Consider the following 18,041-nt stretch of genomic DNA (forward strand, 5'->3'; position numbering starts at 1 on the left):
CTTACCTTTTCAAGTTTTCAACATTTCTCAAGAGCATCAAAGTGATAATGGAGTCTTTAACACATGAGCCTTTGGAGGACACTCCACATCATGACTATAGCTGATTTTTTAGGGTTTTATTTTTGCACCTGTAAAATGGGTAATTCTACTTTCCTCATACTCATTGTTAGGAAGATAGGAAAAGTTAAGAAAAGTGTATTGAATATTTAGCACACAACTGGGCACATTTAGTACACACCAATGCCTAGGCAGTGGTTTGTGTAAAGAAAATGGAAAAGAGATGAAAGGGATTTTAGCATTGAGCTTCATGGGGCTGGAACTGGAATAATAAGCTGGGCTTCAGTGAAAGACTTCTGGCAGCTTTCCTTTTCTTTGAAGAGAACCATTAGATTTCTGATGGCTACAGGGCTGGTGAGGAAACTTGAACCTTGCAGCCTAGGAGAGATTGGCTTTGAAGTGGGAAGGGACCTGGGCTGGGGGTCTGTGCCTACTGCTGTTCCTGGAATGCTGTTTCCCTCTGGCCAACACCTTTTGAGAAATCCAGGACTATAATCCTCAACATTTCATCTTTAAGCCAGTGTACAGCCTGGCTATAGGAGTAGGCATCCCCATGTGTGTGTTCTACAAAACATTGTTGCAAAATGCCTATCAATCATTTATTAGTTCATCAGAAATTTAATGAGAAGTGGAGAATATAATTTCTGCTTCTAGAATGAGCTGGGATTGTTTGCAGGGTATTTATGACCTTCCAAAGGTGCATTATCTGCAATAATGTTACCTTGCAATAATGGATTTTACGTATGCAATAGATAACAGAGGCTACCCTATGGGGATATAGGACATGAGGAGTTACTGAAACTCCATTTTAAAGGAGGGGAATGAAGTAGTATTATGCCTTCTGTAGTGACTTTTGCCTGCATTTCCCTAAGGTTATATGTCCTGCATTGTGAGAATATGAAATTATCTTACTTTAAAAATTCTACTTAGGTAATTAACTAGTTTGCATGAGTGAATGCTATAGATAAGTTCTAATCTTATTTCAATTTTCTCAATGAAAGCAGATTTATTTCTTCAGTGAGTTCAGGAATTGAAATATCCATTTTTTTCACATACTTACTCAAATTCATGCTGTTTCAGTAACACAATTCCATGGTGATGTGACTCTAGCCCTAAGGTGGAGGGTTAGAGGCCCTTAATGTTCTTGGTTGGCTCAGATGGGTAACTATAGTGTCCATGCCCCTTTATGGGATTGGTGTCATTACTCCAACTCTTGTCTAAGAGATTAACTCCTTTGTGGGAAGTCAACTGAGGCAGAAGGAAACTGAGTCCTTGTGTGTCCTGTGTGACCTTGATCAAATTACACACACACACAAAAAAAAACATATACGTTGGCTTTCTGTGAACTAGTAAATTCCACTATTCCTTAAGTCAACTGGAATGGGATTACACTTTTCTTCTTTTGGTTACATGTAGTAACAGGCGTTCTTTCTAAAAGGTGATAGAGACAAGATGGTGGAAGATGATGATTAGCACACCAAGAGCCTTGGATTCAAAGCTAGCTCACGGCCCTTGGCAAAGTCCCTATCTATCTAAGTCTAGACTTCCTTATCCTTAAACCATAAATAATAGTGGTATATATCTCAAGATTGTTGTGGAAATGAATTGGATATTTTGGAAGCACACAAAGTAAGTATCATTTACATGCTGGTGGCTAGTTTTATTTTTTCAATTGTAAAAATTGATTTCTGAAGCTAGGTTGTAATAAGTGATTTATGCTAGTGACACACAAGTCAGAGTTAGAGCTGAAATTAGACACCAGCTTCCTTAAGGGACAGCTGTTGGAGTTTTGAGACCCTACCCTCCTCCAAGCTCTCTGCTAGATGTCAGAATGTAGACAAAGGCAGCTAATTCTGTGAGAACAAGGGTCTATATTAGAATACTCTAATTTTCCACAATTCTATTACAAGGTTCTTGGCCCAGTGGGTGATTAATCAGTGGTGTTGACTAACCTCTCCCCAGTACTACTCAGCCCCCTAGGGAGAAAAGGCATTTCTGAAGAGGGTTTATTTGAGGACTCAATGCTCCACATAGATGAAGCGCCTTGTTGCGCAGGGCTAGGCCTCTCTGCTTTTGCTGGGTCTCATGGCATCTGCTCTACGGGTGGCAGAGCCAGCAAGCTGAGGCTGGGAGCTGCCATCCTACCCGGCTTCCCCAGGCATCTGCTTCAGCAACTTACTCTTAGTCTCATGATAAATTCATTACCAGAAAATGAGGCTGGAGTTTCCTAGTGACATAAAATATTGATGAGAGAAATAAGGAGTAAGATGAATTATCAAATGCTGCTTGTGGGCCCGGCTGCCTTCTGTGTAGCCTGCTCTGCATCCATTTGTTCTTCTTGCTCCCTTTTGATTTGTTCCAATGGGGTTTTGTCTTCTTAATAGGAAGCACATTGAACCACTAGTGAAGTACTGCAACCCCACTGTCATACCAGAGTGGGGAAAATAGACATGTCTCCTGGTTACTGTCAAAACTAGGAAACCTACTCCTGCCACTTTACAACCTTCTGGCAGGTTCTTGGCACCCTTAGGATAGCATGCAAAAACACATCTCTCCCCTGAGCAGAAACTGCTAATGGCTTCCAATTGCTGCAGACTAAAATACAACCTTCTTAAGATGCCATTCAAGGTCCTCTGCGATCCCATTCTAGCCTTTTAGCCTATCGTTCCTGTGTGTTACCTAGAAACCTGACACTTTCCTCCATCTAGATTATTCGATTCCTCAAAAATAGCATTGGACCCTAAGCTGCTGTGCTAAATTTCTTGCTTGCCTTTGAACCTATTAAAATGACACCATTTCCTGAAGGGCCAGCTCACAAGCTTCTGCTGCTTCTGCTGCTATTGCTACTACTACTACTACTACTACTACTACTACTACTACTACTCTCTCTCTCACACACACACACACACACACACACACACACACACACACACACACACACACACACACACCCTTGATACTCCCCTGCTAAGAATTAATTCTTGCATAGACCAAGGAAGGAATATGTGTTGTGGTGTCAAATGAGTGCATGATGGGATGCTCATCTCCTCACTGTGAGGGGTTGGGGATGGCAGCTACTCACTGAGGAAGCATAGCTGTAGTTTTTAAACATTCTCACATTGGTTAGTGCTTTTTTTTCTGACTGACTTTCTCACTTTGTTTTCCAGGTTAAACTCAAATCCTATGATTCTTCTAGCTTAGCCTCTTGGGTGCTATCACCACACCCCGCTCTGAGTTTTTAAAATTTGAGTTAGGAATTCTGCACCTGGGGGTGTATTTCAAGGAAATTATCAGGAATGAGGAATGGTAATTTGAGCATGGGCATTAGTGTTTAAAGGAGTTGTGATTTATCTGTATGACAGAGTGACATCATTTATTTAAACATTGTGGTACATGGAAGTGGTTGGTGGTTTAGTGTAACATGAAAAATAAAAGACCCAGAGACAGACATTGGGGTTCCACTTGTTTAAGCTTCAAGCTAAAGATGAGAAAAGCAAAGCACCTGGCCACTAGCTCTTACCTCTACCTCAGCTCAGACCAAAGGGGCAATTCTCAAACTGTTTCTGACTTCACTGCTACTCAGATTCACTCAGACTGCTATGGTCTCCTCTGAGTGGCTAGAACCTATTCTTAGAATGCTGCCCTATCCTCAATGTGTCTGGAGAATGAATGCCTCTACCTTTTACACCTCTCAAATCCCATTATTAAAAGCATGAGCTCTGATTCACTCTCCAGTAGCTCAGGATAGTTTTGGACTCAGAGATCCATCTACCTCTTAATCCCAAGTCCTGGGATTAAAGGTGTGAGCCTACACCAAGGACCTCTATAGCTTGTAGCTGACTTTGCTCTCTGAATCCTCAGGCAAGCTTTAATAAATCATAAATAATATATCAGCACAATTCCCCTATTTTGTCTAATAGAAAAGAAGGCTACAACTAACATAAGAAAAACTATATACAATAAGTATAATAAGTATATACAATATATACAGACAATAATTACATCAATAATGTCTAGCCCATTTGAATTTGACAAATTCAGAGAAAATATATAGTCCATTTGCATTAAATAAATTCAGAGAAAATACTTCATTATATAATCCTATCTTGATGAGTCAAAAGTCTTGTTTTTATTTTCTATTCTAATTTGCATTATCAAATTATCTTTTTATGTCTCTCAGACTTTTGCACTTTACACCTCTTTAGTGAGTTTCTTTTCTAAATCTGGTAAATGATGAAAACTATACTAACTACTCTTCAACTCCCTCAGAGACTCAACAAGGAAATATTATTAATTGAGCAATCAGGAAGTGTTAGCAAGTGACTTCCAAAAAATGTAAGAAATGACAAGAACAGTTGGCTGCCTGGACAGTCATCCAAGGTTCCTCTGCAACATGGGGGCTATCTATCTTTGGCATATAGGCCTAGCATCTCTGACAGATTTTTCTGGGAAGCAGGATTTTCTGAAGGCTGTCTTACCTTGTCTTGGCAAGGTTTTGCAATCACTCTCTTTTGTGTCCCATTTGTCCAGTTTGGATAGTATACTGTCAACAGTGAAGGCAAGGGCACTTTCTTGCCCAGTGGCTTACTTTAGCCACAAAGAAGTAAACTCCATATGAGTTTGTTCTATGCCCATCTGAAGTACATTGGTGCTGCTAGAAGCAGACATGTCTCATTGTCATAACAAATACCTATGTTATTAAACATTTTAAATGGCTTATCCTGTAGATCTCTGAAGTGTTTGAAAATGACCTATATATCTAAAATATATCTGTTTGACTTTGAAAATATACCTAATGTGATTACAAGTTCAATTGTAATAGGTGACTAATTACTCACCTACATTTCATTACTATCTTATATAGTTGGTAATAATAACTTTCAAGAACTAGAAATTGCAGTACATTTATAAATGAGCTGTGATACAATAAATCTTTCTGCCACCCATTTGAGTTCTGCCTGCCATGTGGATGGCCAAAATAATACAGAGACTTATATTAGGTACAAATGCTGCTTGGCTAATGACTAGGATTTCTCATCTGCTAGCTCAGTCTTAATTATCACAAATCTATATATTTTATAAGACTTATCTTATTGGATGCCTTCCATTGGCATCCTCATCCCTGGGATCACATGGTGGCTCCGAGTATAGAGCAGGAGGAAGAGCAAAGGGGAAAAGGAACCACTTTCTGCTTGTCCTTGCTTAAATATGAGTCTCTCTGCTATGTCACTTCCTGCCTGGATCACCACTTCTTTACTACATTTCCCAGAATCCTCCTTGACTCCTAGTCCTATCTAACTTGCTGCCTCATTGGTCAAACAGTACTTTATTCAACAATCAATAAGATGAACATACACAGAAGTACATTCCCCATCAGAGCTGTATAGGCACAATACCTTGAATAAGATTAGAAACATATGTACAATATGTTTTAGCAATTTAATCTCAAATTTGTATCAATATACAATATTTGTATACAATATACAAAAGTCCAATCCAATGTAAAATATTTAAAACTAGTAGTTGCTCTTTAAGAGTAGATTCAATAATCTACCATTTTATTCTATATCTGTATTCCTTTTTTTGTTGTTTCAAAAAAAAAGTTTAGGAAAGTGATTATGATGTCTTTGTAAATGAAAAAAATAGGAAATGAAAGTGAGGGAGGGAGGAAAGGCCAGAGGAGAGATATGCATTGATCTGTTGGGATATGATCATGAGGAAATTCTGTACAGATTTCCTCATGATAACCCATTCAGCAGATTCCAGGTTCTGTGTAAAGTGTACTTCTCCTTCCCCTCTGCCCATGTCTTCTTCTCTCTCGAATCCTTTGTGTTTTTGTTTTCGTTTTTCTGTCAGGACCTCCTGATGTAGTCAGGGTGGTGGCCTCAAACTCACGGTCCTCCTGCTTCTGCCTCCCCAGTACTAGAATTGTCTACGTGAGTCGCCATTCTTGGCTTCATGTACTTCATCGGAAAATAGGCTTTGCCCCTGTGGGGGAGCAATGTTATCGTTTTACCAAGGTGCTGGCTCTGTTCCTAACCTCTGAAAGAATAACCCTGTGCTGTGGCTTGTCACGTAGCATGTGTCCTCACTGAAGATCTAACCAACACTGAGCTCTGCAGCTATTTTCAGCTACCTTTATGACTTAACCACACAGCATGAGGTCACTGTTATTGTTTTAACACTTGTGAGGATGGGATGGTTTTCATCCATCTTCTCCAGTGTGTGTGTGTGTGTGTGTGTGTGTGTGTGTGTGTGTGTGTGTGTGTAAAGGACTGACACAAAATTTTGGAAATTGAAAGCCATAGACCTGCAGTAGGCAAGGTGGAAACTTGGGGGTACCCAGTAAGTAGCTCTAGGCTGAGGATGGCAGACTTGAAACCAGGAATAACTGAGTTTTCAGCTTGAGACAGAAGTAGGAAAGGACAAGTGCTCTCACTCTAGATACAAGGAGTTCCTGCTTACTCAGACCTTTTGTACTGCTCCTCATGCCTTTAACTGACTGGGTGAGATTTATTCACCTTAGGAAGGCCATCTTTTCTGGACCTTTTGCCTAAGAGGAAGCACCAGTAGGCATGGCTTGCTCTGGGGGGGGGAGTTTTGTTTTGTCAGTTAATCATTTATACCCTCAAGACCTACCCAGAGGAATGTCTCTGAGTTGACTCCTGATGCAATTGCATTGACAGTCAAGATTATGACACCAGAGATCCAAGGATCTCCTATTAGAATCTATCCCTAACCTTCCACCGGTGCCTGGTCATGACAAGGTGTGATTGAGCCTTCCATCTAAAGATGGGACGAAGATCCAGAACATACAGACTCCAGCAGACCCAGAGACTTTTGTGGAGGAGAGAAGATGAGAGGAGAGGAGAGGAGAGGAGAGGAGAGGAAGAAGATGGGAGGGAGCTACTTGCCTGGCCTCTCACTAACCATGCCATGATCTCTTGCCTTCTCCATCTCTGTCTGTGACTGTAGTCTGTGCTCACCGGTGGCTGATTTCCTGGCTCTATCAATATTGCTGACACTTTGACACATCTCTTTCTACATGTGCAGCTCTGGTGTGGTGTCAAGCTGGGTGGAACAAAATAAATTAGCTAATGCCTGTAAAAGCTTTTTGAAAATGAGAAGTCTGAGCCATACACCCAGGCAGGGGATTCTTTTTTTCCTTCACTAGGCTCAAGGCCTTGGAGGTGGCTGGTTTCTGGGTGGAGGTTGGGAGCAGAGTTCCTTGGCAGGTCCTGGGAGGAAAGCCTGGCACAGAGAGCTTACTTTAAGATTTTATCTTAGTCTATTCTGGTCATTGCTGCTGAGTTCTTGACTGTCTTATTGTTATGTCTATGGCATTTTCTCCTGAGGTCTGTCTAGCCTGCCCATAACTTTAGACTCATCCCTGGTCATGCTGTGGCACTCCAGTTTGGCTTACTTCATTCTTTGTCTAAAGAGACAACATGTTTTAAAGACAAAGAGACAGAAGATGGGGACAGGTGCATAAGTAAATTTTACTGTCCATTTGTACTGAAAACAAAAACAAAAACTAAATGAAGTCAAGGTGTTTTGCTTGAAAACAAATCCAAATAGTGAGAATAGTGTATGAAGGAGACCCCTGAACAGCAGGGGCACAAACCACATCCGAACACCTGTTTTCACAGAGATCCTTTATTAAGGGGGGAAGAAAAGTTAAAGTGGCTGCTTTCTGATTCAGGCAGAAAATAGCAGCAAATGACCTTACAGGTATCATTCTTAGGAGAAGAGGGGAGGTCTGTGTTAGAATGGGCTAGGAGCTAGAGATAGAGGACAAGGGAGAAGGAGAAGGGAACAAGGGAAAGGGCACAGAGGCATTTGTCCCAGGGGGACAAAGTACTATCTCTGGATAGAGAGGAGACAGATGTAGCCCAAAGGAAAATACCAGTTTATGAAAGTAAAAGGAGAAAGGCCACGTTAGGATGAATTGTTTAATTTTAATTGGGATTTTTAACTAGGTGAACCAAAGGGGGCTTCTGATTGCTGGACTTTAATACTTTGATAAGTAGACATCAGCGATCAGCCTAGGGTAAAGGAAATGGCCAGATAAGGGAATAGACCTTGGTGGCCAGCCTTAGGAATGTAATCTAATGTTTTTTAGCAAGGTAGAGGGAACTGGGGAGAAGGGCAAGACCTACCACAGTCACATGATTGAATGGGCTAGTGTCCATTCAGCAGACATGAGGCTTATGTGGTTTTCCATACTGTTGTTGCTGGTTAACTCTGTGAGTCTGCTGCCAAGCACTCTGCAGGTGTTAGATTTACCCCAGGAGAGAATCACATACAGGGCACACTCCTTCTGCCCCCTCAGATTCTACCTCCTTCTCATCCTTTTAATAAGAAGCAGATAAACCTCTTTAGCATGGGCTGAGGCTTATTAGGGAAGCAGAGATTCATGATGGGGTGGGGAACTCATATATCCCCTTCTAGAACTATCTGTCTCAGGCAGGAGGGGTGACAATGGAGCTCTCTAGATATATGTACATAGTACAGGATAGAGCAGAACATCATTTAGAAGGTTAACCACACAAAGAAAAAACCCATTCCTTGCTATACCACTTCTGAGCTGAGGGTTCTGCAAGGCACCTGGAATACAGAGATTTAGCAAAGTTCAACTTCTAGTAGGGGTAGAAAGACTCATAACCTCCTGGAAAGTCAGAGGGAAACTGTAATTAGCTGTTCTCCAGCAATGCTCAGCTTGGAGCAAGAACCATGGAGAGGAGGAAGTCCTGGTGAGAACCAGGTGCTCAGCACTTACCCTGGGTGACTTTGAATGTGTCCTTCACCCACCTACTAATGGTCCAGTCAAGCAAGGCTATGACTCTTCTTCAGCCTTCCTCTAGATTAAGAACCACCCTTCTGACCCTGTGAGGGCCATCTTTGTGGGAGCTTCCTATTCATGGCATCTGTAGCTCAGCCCCTGCTCTTGGTTTTGGTGCTGCCTGCAGGAATCTTTGGAGCCCAGGGGTGAATCCCATTTTGAGTTACCTAAAGAATCTTTGCAGTTAGGGAACTAGAGAGGCTGGTTTTAAACCTCTCAATGCCACCATTAAAAGACCACAACTCCTTTCAAAGAAGAGCAGTTCTATTTGAAAGATGTATTTGAACTAGCCTTTAAAGGCCTGGGAGAACAGAATAGACTGTTAAAAATAGATCATGGCTGTGCTTCACCAGCCTGCCTCTGCTCAGGACATCCTTCAGTCCAAACATCCCTGTTTTCTGAGAAAAAATGGACTCTGTTGATCTACTCAGAGTTGAGGGAAGATGGGATGGATAGCTAGCTTTGTGTAACTTCCTCCCTATTTCCTCACACTGATACACTCTTCTCTTAACCTCTGAGTGGTCCCAACTAAAATCCACTTGAGTAGGAGCGTCCCGGCACCAGCAGCATGGGTTATTCACCTGACATAACACTGAGCCAGGGAGAGCTATGCTCTGCAGGAAGATGCAAGGAAAGAAATTCTCATGAGAAACATGGAAGAAGGAGAAACCCAATCTTTTCCATAGGTTGATAGTAGTGGAAACCTGGAATACATAAGTGGCTAGGCGAGGAGCAAAGGGACAGGGCAACAGCTGGACCTCATGCTCTCCTCTGCTTTTACTGAGATGCCGTGCAGACTTGGGAGCAGATGTGCTGCAGTTTCTCTATGACTGAAATACTCAGTCCTTCTGAGAAGCAAGCTCACCAAGATAGGAAGTAAACAACTCAAACTAGCACCAGGAAGTCCCTGAAACTGACCAGATTCAGCAGGCCCCCACCATCCCCAGGATATCTAAACAGTGAAGACAGTGGGGAGTCTCTCTCAATAAACCAAGTTTTTAAGAAGATTCTAAGACAAGTCCAGACACCTGCAAGAAGCAGAGACAAGCTTTGCCACCTGGAGGAGGTGCAGATCCACTGAGTCATCTTGAAAGGATGCTCTCCGATCCGATCCGTTGAGCTGCTTGTAGGCTATTCAGTGTGCTCCAGGTTCCCAACTGCGTGAGCTGTCACCCATGCTGGGGTGGCCTTGTGATGCATCTGTCTTGTAGTCATTTCTGCTTCTGTAAGTAAGTCTTCACCCGTGTTCCTATAAATAACTCATTGGTTCATCAAGGCTTTGGTACTGTCTGTACTCTGGTCTGTTGTGAGCTCTTTATCTGGGGTGAGTGTGTGTGTGTGTGTGTGTGTGTATCTCCCCAGGAAAAGTCTGCCAAACAACAGAAGCTCCCGTAACTGTTACAACTCTGAGGGTTTTCCCAATGGAAATGTTGCCGCTCTGAAGGGAAATGTTTCCCCTATGGAAGTATTGCAGCTCCAAGTAGGGGGATAGGAGGTGGGGGATAAGGGGTAGAGTGGTAGGGGAGTAGGGAGGAGACATCCTGGCAGTCAGAGCCAAGAAATGCCACAAAGTCACATTGCACAACAAACTTTACACAAGAGATTTATTGGGAAAGACACAAGAGGGTGGCTTCCTCTGCTTGGAGGGTGGCAGCAGAAATGAATAGGAGACAGGTTTATGTCTTTTGGTGGGGGGATTGGCGAAATCGCCAAGATAGAGATTTCCGGGGTGGGGATTGGTGTGATTTCAAGTCCTGAGCTGGAAATGAGCCAGGCATTGGTGGGTTTGAATAGCTTTCAAACCCAGGGCTTGGATTTTTTTTTTTTTTAACCTTACAGCTCCAAGTGTATCAGCTCCATTTGACCACAGTCCTCTAAGGAAGTGTTGGCAGTATGGCAACGCAGAGGTGAGGAATGCTGAACTTGCATAGTAGAGTCACTCTATATTTTTTTAGCGTTTCATATCCTGAAGGAAGTACCTGGAACAAGCTAACCTGTAGAGGCTTATCTAGCTCACAGTTAAGAAAGTGTAAGTTCCAAATGGCTAGGTGTGAACCACAGATAACATTCTTTCTTGTCTGCATCACCTCATGGAGCTCTGCCATGTTGTGTGTGTGTGTGTGTGTGTGTGTGTGTGTGTGTGTGTGTGTGTGTGTAGAACAAGCCATCAAGAAAGACAGAGAACTAGGACAGGCTGGTGTCAGGCTTCTTTGACACTCTTTCATAACTACCATGGATCATATGAGGAATTCCTTAACTTGATGTGAAGGCACAGCCTCTAATCACCATCAAAGCTCAAAGAGTTACTAAGCCATTAAATCTTAAAGCTTCCACCATTTCTCATTACTGGGACCCGAGAGCACTCTCGAAGTACATCTACCTTGGTCATACTGCTAAGTGGGAGTGCTCACTCTTAAACCCAGGCAGTTGGATGGCTAATCTTTGGTTGTAGGTTTCTTAGGCAATAAATTTTGTTTTAGGCCATGCACAATCACTTAAAGTGTGCAGGCACTCAGTTCTGCCTTGGCCACCTGGAGCAGCACTAGGTAACACTCAAATGAGTGGGCACTGGGATTTGACCTTGAGTTCTGGATCTGTCTTTGGGTTGTAGTTTCCCTGGCTAAGGGGAAAGATGTATGCTTCAATGGAAAAGAGCCCTGAATTACATCTTCCATCTGCCTGCTGAGCATAACTAGGATACAGCCTCCCTTTCTTCAGAATGGATAATACAGCACCCCTTTGGACACAGGTGGAAAGGACTTGATGAGAACTCCACAAGAGGTCCACCCAGTGTGTGGCACATAATTATTTCTCAATAAATGTAGCTGTCATGTTTTTTTTTTCTCACTTCATACCCAAAGATAGCCCTAAAGGAAGAAGCACTGCTTGATGAACCCTAAGGCAAGAATAAGCATGTTCACAGTAGTGTCAGATTTGGGTTTCATGAAAACCTCCTGAAACATAGATAATATATAATAGATCTAAGGCTGTGATATTTTGCACTTGAGAGATGAGAGACAAAGATGGTAAGTAATCTGTCTAAGCCTCGGCTGGGCTTTTACCCCAAATCCCAGGTGTCTTGCAAACCATTCCCAGGCTCCAATCTTCTCTATGGCCCTGTGCCCATCTTTTACTCTTCACACCCGGGTTCTCTATCAAATGAAGGCAATAAACCTGAGAGAGAGAGAGAGAGAGAGAGAGAGAGAGAGAGAGAGAGAGAGAGAGAGAGAGAATTGCAGGGACTTCACATTATTGGATCTACAGTTGATTGACCTCCAAGAAGTTTGAGTCACTGCCAGTTAAATAATTTTCTGCTTTCTACAGTGTCACATACTTGTTGCACCAAATAATTTGGCTAGTCCTAGTGATTGAGTTTCTTCTGCCTTCCATTGTGCCACCCCTGAAGCTCTCCAGTCCATCAGGGTTGCTGAGTAGTTGGAGTACGTCTATGCCTCTGTTAGAACCGGGAGAACTGGCACAGGATTACAGACTTTATAAGTAGACACCCAGGTCATGAGTGTAACATGCTGTGTGGCTGCTGTGTGGTGTCACATTTGAGACTATGCTCACAGGAAATCTGAGATTTCTGGGCCAGGATCTGATGGGTCTGGATTAGAGGAAGAGCTTTCTAGATAGTTTTTTTTTTCCTTATGTGTCTATGTGTTTTTGAGAAAGTGTTGCATTGAGAGTAGCAGGAAAAATGGAATGAAGAGTTGGAAAATGGCCCAGCTTTTTTCCTAGTAAGCCAGGAGGAAAAATGATTTAATTTACTACATAGTCAAGTCCATAGCAGGACTCCATGCTGGCATCCTTGTCTGTTCTTTCCACTGCTCATGTAGAAGCTCCATCTCCCTGCCCGTGGTGATGCACATCTCAAAATTTCCAGAACCTAGGATTCTGAAGAATTGGAGCAGAAACACCAAGAAGCTATTGAACATCAATACACTAATGAACGGAAGAAATATTTTATAGACCATAGATATAGGTTGAATACAGGCCAGAGTTCCATAGTCATTCATGAGCATACCAGTCCCTATCTATTTTAATGATGCCTCACAGCGTAGGTGTTCCCTTTGGGGAGGTGTGGCTGCAGAGTGTAATGTGGGGCAGGCAGCACCAGTTCTTCCCGTTTGCACATGCTTGGGCTTTCCATTTTAAAATTGCTGTTGCTATTCACAGTGTCTTTCCCTTTGTGGAATGTCCCCATTTCATCTTTGTCAGCCCTAAGCACTGGGAACCACTACAATTCTAACATGCTGTGTAAGGCTGGCTAGACAAGAATTTCTTCTGCTGAAGCCAGAATGCCATGCCTGCACATACTGTGTGTGTGTACGTGTGTGTGTGTGTGTGTGTGTGTGTGTGTGTGTGTGTATAGGAGAATTCTACTGAGGTGTGATTCATGGAGCATAACAATTCAGCTTAAAGCCTATAATTCAGTTTTTATGAGTACATTCACAACACATTGTACATTCATCAATACTATCTAATTTCATTAACATTAATAAAAACCTCCATATTCATTAACAATCCTACAATAGTCCCCCTTTTCTAGGCTTCTGGAAAGCATTATCTCTTCTTTTTGTCCTAATGGAGCTTCCTGCTCTGGGTATTGCTTATGTATGTAGTCATGTAGCCTGTGGCCTTTGTGGCTGACTTCTGCCTAGCATCATCATTTAATTCATCCATACTGGAGCACGCATCAGATTATCATCTCTCTTTATGGTCAAATAATATACCATTGTATGAACTTACCACGTTCTGGTCACCCATTCACCAACTGATGGACGTTTAAATTGCTTCCACACTTTGCTATCATTGATAATGTTGCTATGAATATCTTGTGCAGATTTTTGTGTATAATTAAGTTCTCAATTCTCTGAGTATGTACAGAGAGGAAAAGTTCCTGGTTATATGGTAATCCTAAGTAAGTTTTGGTAACTCTGTATTTTTGAGGAACTACCAAATAATTTCTTAGATAGGTACACCATTGGACAATAGCATCCATACCATATGAAGTTTTCAATTTCTTTATAACTTATGAGCATGTATTGTTTGACATTTTGATTCTAACTATTTACCTGGCTTGATGTTCAGATTAGGATGATTATTTTTAACATAATATTTTTATTCATAGAGAATTTTATAAATTCACACAATGCATTTTGATCACATTCAATCTTCATCCTTTCCCCCAACTCCTCTCAGAAAAGTTCCTTACTCCCCTCCCCACCCCAATTTTGTTCTTTCTTGTGTTTTTGTAATAACCCTAAGAGTCCAGTTCGTGCTGCCCATATACTCATGAGTGTAGAGCCATCTATTGGCATGTGGTTGAGCTACCATGGGTCACATCTTTAAAGAAAAGGTGACTGTCCCCAAGCTTATAGAAGCTGTCAATTATAAATATCTCCTCAGTGATGGGTGGGAAGGCTAGTGAATACCTCCTCCCCTTATTGCTGGAATATTGACTGGCTTGATATTGTACAGTTCTTATAGAGGCAAGTATAACAGTCCTGTCATGTCAATAATACACTGTTTCAAGTCAATATTCTTCAACATCTCACTCTTACAGCCTTTCCACCCCTTTTCACGATGGTTCCTGAGTCTTGGGGTGTTTGTGATAGTGTGTATGTGTGCATACATATGTGTGAGTGTGTGTCTGTGTGTGTATGTCTGTCTGTCTGTGATATAGATATCATATTTGTTGCTGACCACTCTACAAACACTTATTTTCTGCTCTTTTGACTAGTTGTGAATTTATGTGTTAACCACAATTGACTGCATATAGTCAATTGACTCATTGCTCTGATGAGGTCTGAGAGCTGTTGTAATCTGTGAGTGTAGAGACAGTAATCTAGAGAGTAATTTAATACTGTACTTATTTAGCAAACTAATACTAGTAGTTCACATCTAGCATTCACCTACCATGGTTCCTTCCTTGACCTCATGATGGGCTGTGATGTGGAAGTAAAAGCCAAATGAACTCTTTTCTCCTCAAGGTGTTTTGTTTGTGGTATTTATCACAACAATAGAAAATAAACTGTGACAATAATATTATATAGTGTTTAGCACATCTTTTGGAAGGAGGTTTGAGACAGGTTTCTCTGTATAACAGCCCTGGCAACTGTCCTTGAACTCATTCTGTAGACCAGGCTCTCTTTGAACTTACAGAGATCCACCTGACTCTGCCTCTGCCTCCTGAGTGCTGGAATTAAAGTCATGTGCCACCACTGCACGGCTGTAAACACACTTCTTATTTGTCAGATTAGGCCAGAGAAAGACTTCCATACTGACATAAAAGGTTCTGCTGCTCTCTGTGTCTTTCTCTGCACTTCAACATCTTAATGTATCATATCATGCAGTTTCTCTAGTCCTCCCTTTAGTTCACCTCCCACAATTACACAGGTGGGCTGCAAAAAACAAGAAGTCGATGAGCCCATTACTGACCATCTCTCTTAGAGCAAAATCCTCAGTTCTTTTTTGTTAACTACTATAAGCACAGGGAGTCCTTGGTTTTCTGATGTCTTAGGCATTCTATGAAGTCCAGTTTTTACTTCCACTCTCTCAACATCAACAGAGTCCACCACAGACACAATGCCATCTATTATCTGGTAAATGATTTACACAGTGGGTCATTACTCTTGATTTCCTGTAACCCAGATGTTGAAAACTGTTTCAGCATTGCTCAGAGTTTCCTAGGATTTCTCAGTGTTAAGTCTCTTGGAAGGCATGGGAATATTTACAAATTCCATTGAACTGAAACCTGTATAGGACAGCTGTCTTTTCAGTACAGCCTAAGCCCAGAATAATAATGTATAAGGACTAAAAGCATAGCTGGCTGGACAGAATAGAAGTCTAGTCTTACATTGGTTCCCTATTTCCAGCTGAAAATTGCACCCAAATTGAAACATGTTTTTCCTAACTGCTTTAGAATTTCTCTTCATGGGTGATCCAACTACAAGACTGATCCCAGACTGAAGTCCAGATCTAAATGAGAAAATATTGGCAGGAATTTCTGTGCAAGGGTGCAGGGGTTTCTCCACACAGTGCTGAATGAAGGTTGATGCTTTATTAGAAGCATTTTGACTCATACTCTGGTGACACCCACCTCTCCTGGCCCTGTGTTTCTAAAACTCATTGATCAATACTTTGGAGCAGCGATGCCATTCCCATCCCATTGCCCTAATTAACCAGGCTAACAACTGCTCCCAGGGCTGCAGAGCTGGCCTCTTTTTTGATCCACCTGCAACACCTGTTGCTTTGATAGGCTGTCTTCTCCTGTTTGACTCCCCATCTTTCACCAAGAGGGAGGTGCACTGATGCCTGACACAGGGTACCAGTGAGGCCTGGATTGAGACAGCAGTGCACACATGGTACACCAGGCTGCCAGACAGGCATAACTTACTGGGTTGCTTTGTGCCAGGTTGTGCAAATGGTTGAGAGGTAAGACTCTTGTCTTCTAAATGATCTTCAATGAAAGATTTGTGTGTAGTGTGTGTGTGTGTGTGTGTGTGTGTGTGTGTGTGTGTGTGTGTGTGTATGTGGTGTGGGGTGCAGTGTTAGAATTTTTCTTACATTGCTTCATCAAGTTGAAGTGCTGTTCTAATTTCCATTTTTTTTTTTTTTTGGTGTGTGTTTTTTTCACCGTTAACGGGTTAAGTCTTGCTCACTGCTTTTTGTCTACACATTTTGAAAACCTTTGATTCTTGATACTACAGTGCATTCTACTGATTTTTCAAATACTAGATGAGCCTTGGATTCTGATGATAAATCCCTCTGGGTTATGGTATAGACTTATCAATTTTTTTATCACTGGATTCTGTTTGGTAGAATATTGATAACATTTGAGAATTTTGGGAACATTTTGAAGGATATTAGTTTGCAGGTTTGTAATAATCAATGGCAACCTTGTGCATATGTTAGGGCTCTCTAGAGAAACACAGCTGATGGAATGAATCTGGATATATAATAGGAGGATTTATTAGGATGGCTTACAGGCTGTGGGCCAACTAGTCCACTGGTGACCATTTTCTGAAAGAAAGTCCAAGAATCCAGTAGTTGTTTGGTTCATGAAGCTGGATGTCTCTGTATATGTCAGAATCCCGAAGAATTGGGCTCTAAAACCAGTGAAGTAATGGATTTGCTAGAGTCCTTCATATAGGCTGCTACCAGAATATGTGACCCAGATTTAATGAGTATCTTCACCTCAAAAGATCTGGATTTAGGGTGGCCTTTTCCCACCTCAAATGATTCAATCAAGAGAAAAAAAATCTCTCACAGGTATGGCCAGAGGCTTGGCTTTTAGTTAATTTCAGATACAGTCACATTGACAACCAAGAACAGCTGTCATAGTATGTCTACAGGGTTACTCCAGTGAGAGATATCTGAGAGTCTTGTTTAGAAATGAATATGTGGGGATAGAATACACTTAGTCTGTTTAGAATATTACACTTTGTGAACATGTATTAAATGGCCACATAGCACCCCAAAACATGGACAATGCTTATGTATCCCACAAAAATAAGAATGAAAACAAATAGACTAAATAAAAATAAATTACAGTATGTATGTGCCTATGCATACACACAGGTGAGTGAATCTGCCTTTCAGTGTGTCTCAGACAGGACTGTATATGTGAATTTGGGAGCTCTACCTCCATCCTTGCAGACGCAAAGCCATCTTAAGACACACTGGCACTATCAAACACAGCTTTTCACCTGTTGACTAAAAATTCATAATCCTCTTCATCACCTTATAACATAGTTTGTAACTAAAATCTTTATCCATATGTAGTTGTGACAGTTCACTGGATGCACATCCCCTACACCCTGTGTGTGTGTGTGTGTGTGTGTGTGTGTGTGTGTGTGTGTGTGTGTGTGTGTGTGTAATCCACAAAGGCAGGGCAGAAGCCAAAAATAGAGGATTGACAGGTGATTGTGACTGTTGAGCAGAGGGATCTTTGTCTTCACTATGTGCTGCCCTCTGCTTTTCTAATATGCCATAGGAGCAGGGCTTTTAAACCTCAGATGGATGGACACCTATAGGTTGAGGAGGACCTGTGGGATGCTTCTGAACTTCCAAATTTTGTGCATATATATCTGACTTATCAGTGGAGGGGCCTCCTGGGTTTCATCAGAATTTCTCA

At 41.8% G+C, this 18,041-nt stretch overlaps 1 pseudogene; it reads right to left on the minus strand.

The window, feature by feature from the left end:
• Positions 1–15,237: 15,237 nt before the first annotated feature.
• On the minus strand, positions 15,238–17,555 carry LOC113839283 (annotated as a pseudogene).
• Between the last annotated feature and the right edge of the window lie 486 nt (positions 17,556–18,041).

Source organism: Cricetulus griseus, chromosome 4 (genome assembly GCF_003668045.3).
Source record: "Cricetulus griseus strain 17A/GY chromosome 4, alternate assembly CriGri-PICRH-1.0, whole genome shotgun sequence".
Lineage (NCBI taxonomy): Eukaryota > Metazoa > Chordata > Mammalia > Rodentia > Cricetidae > Cricetulus > Cricetulus griseus.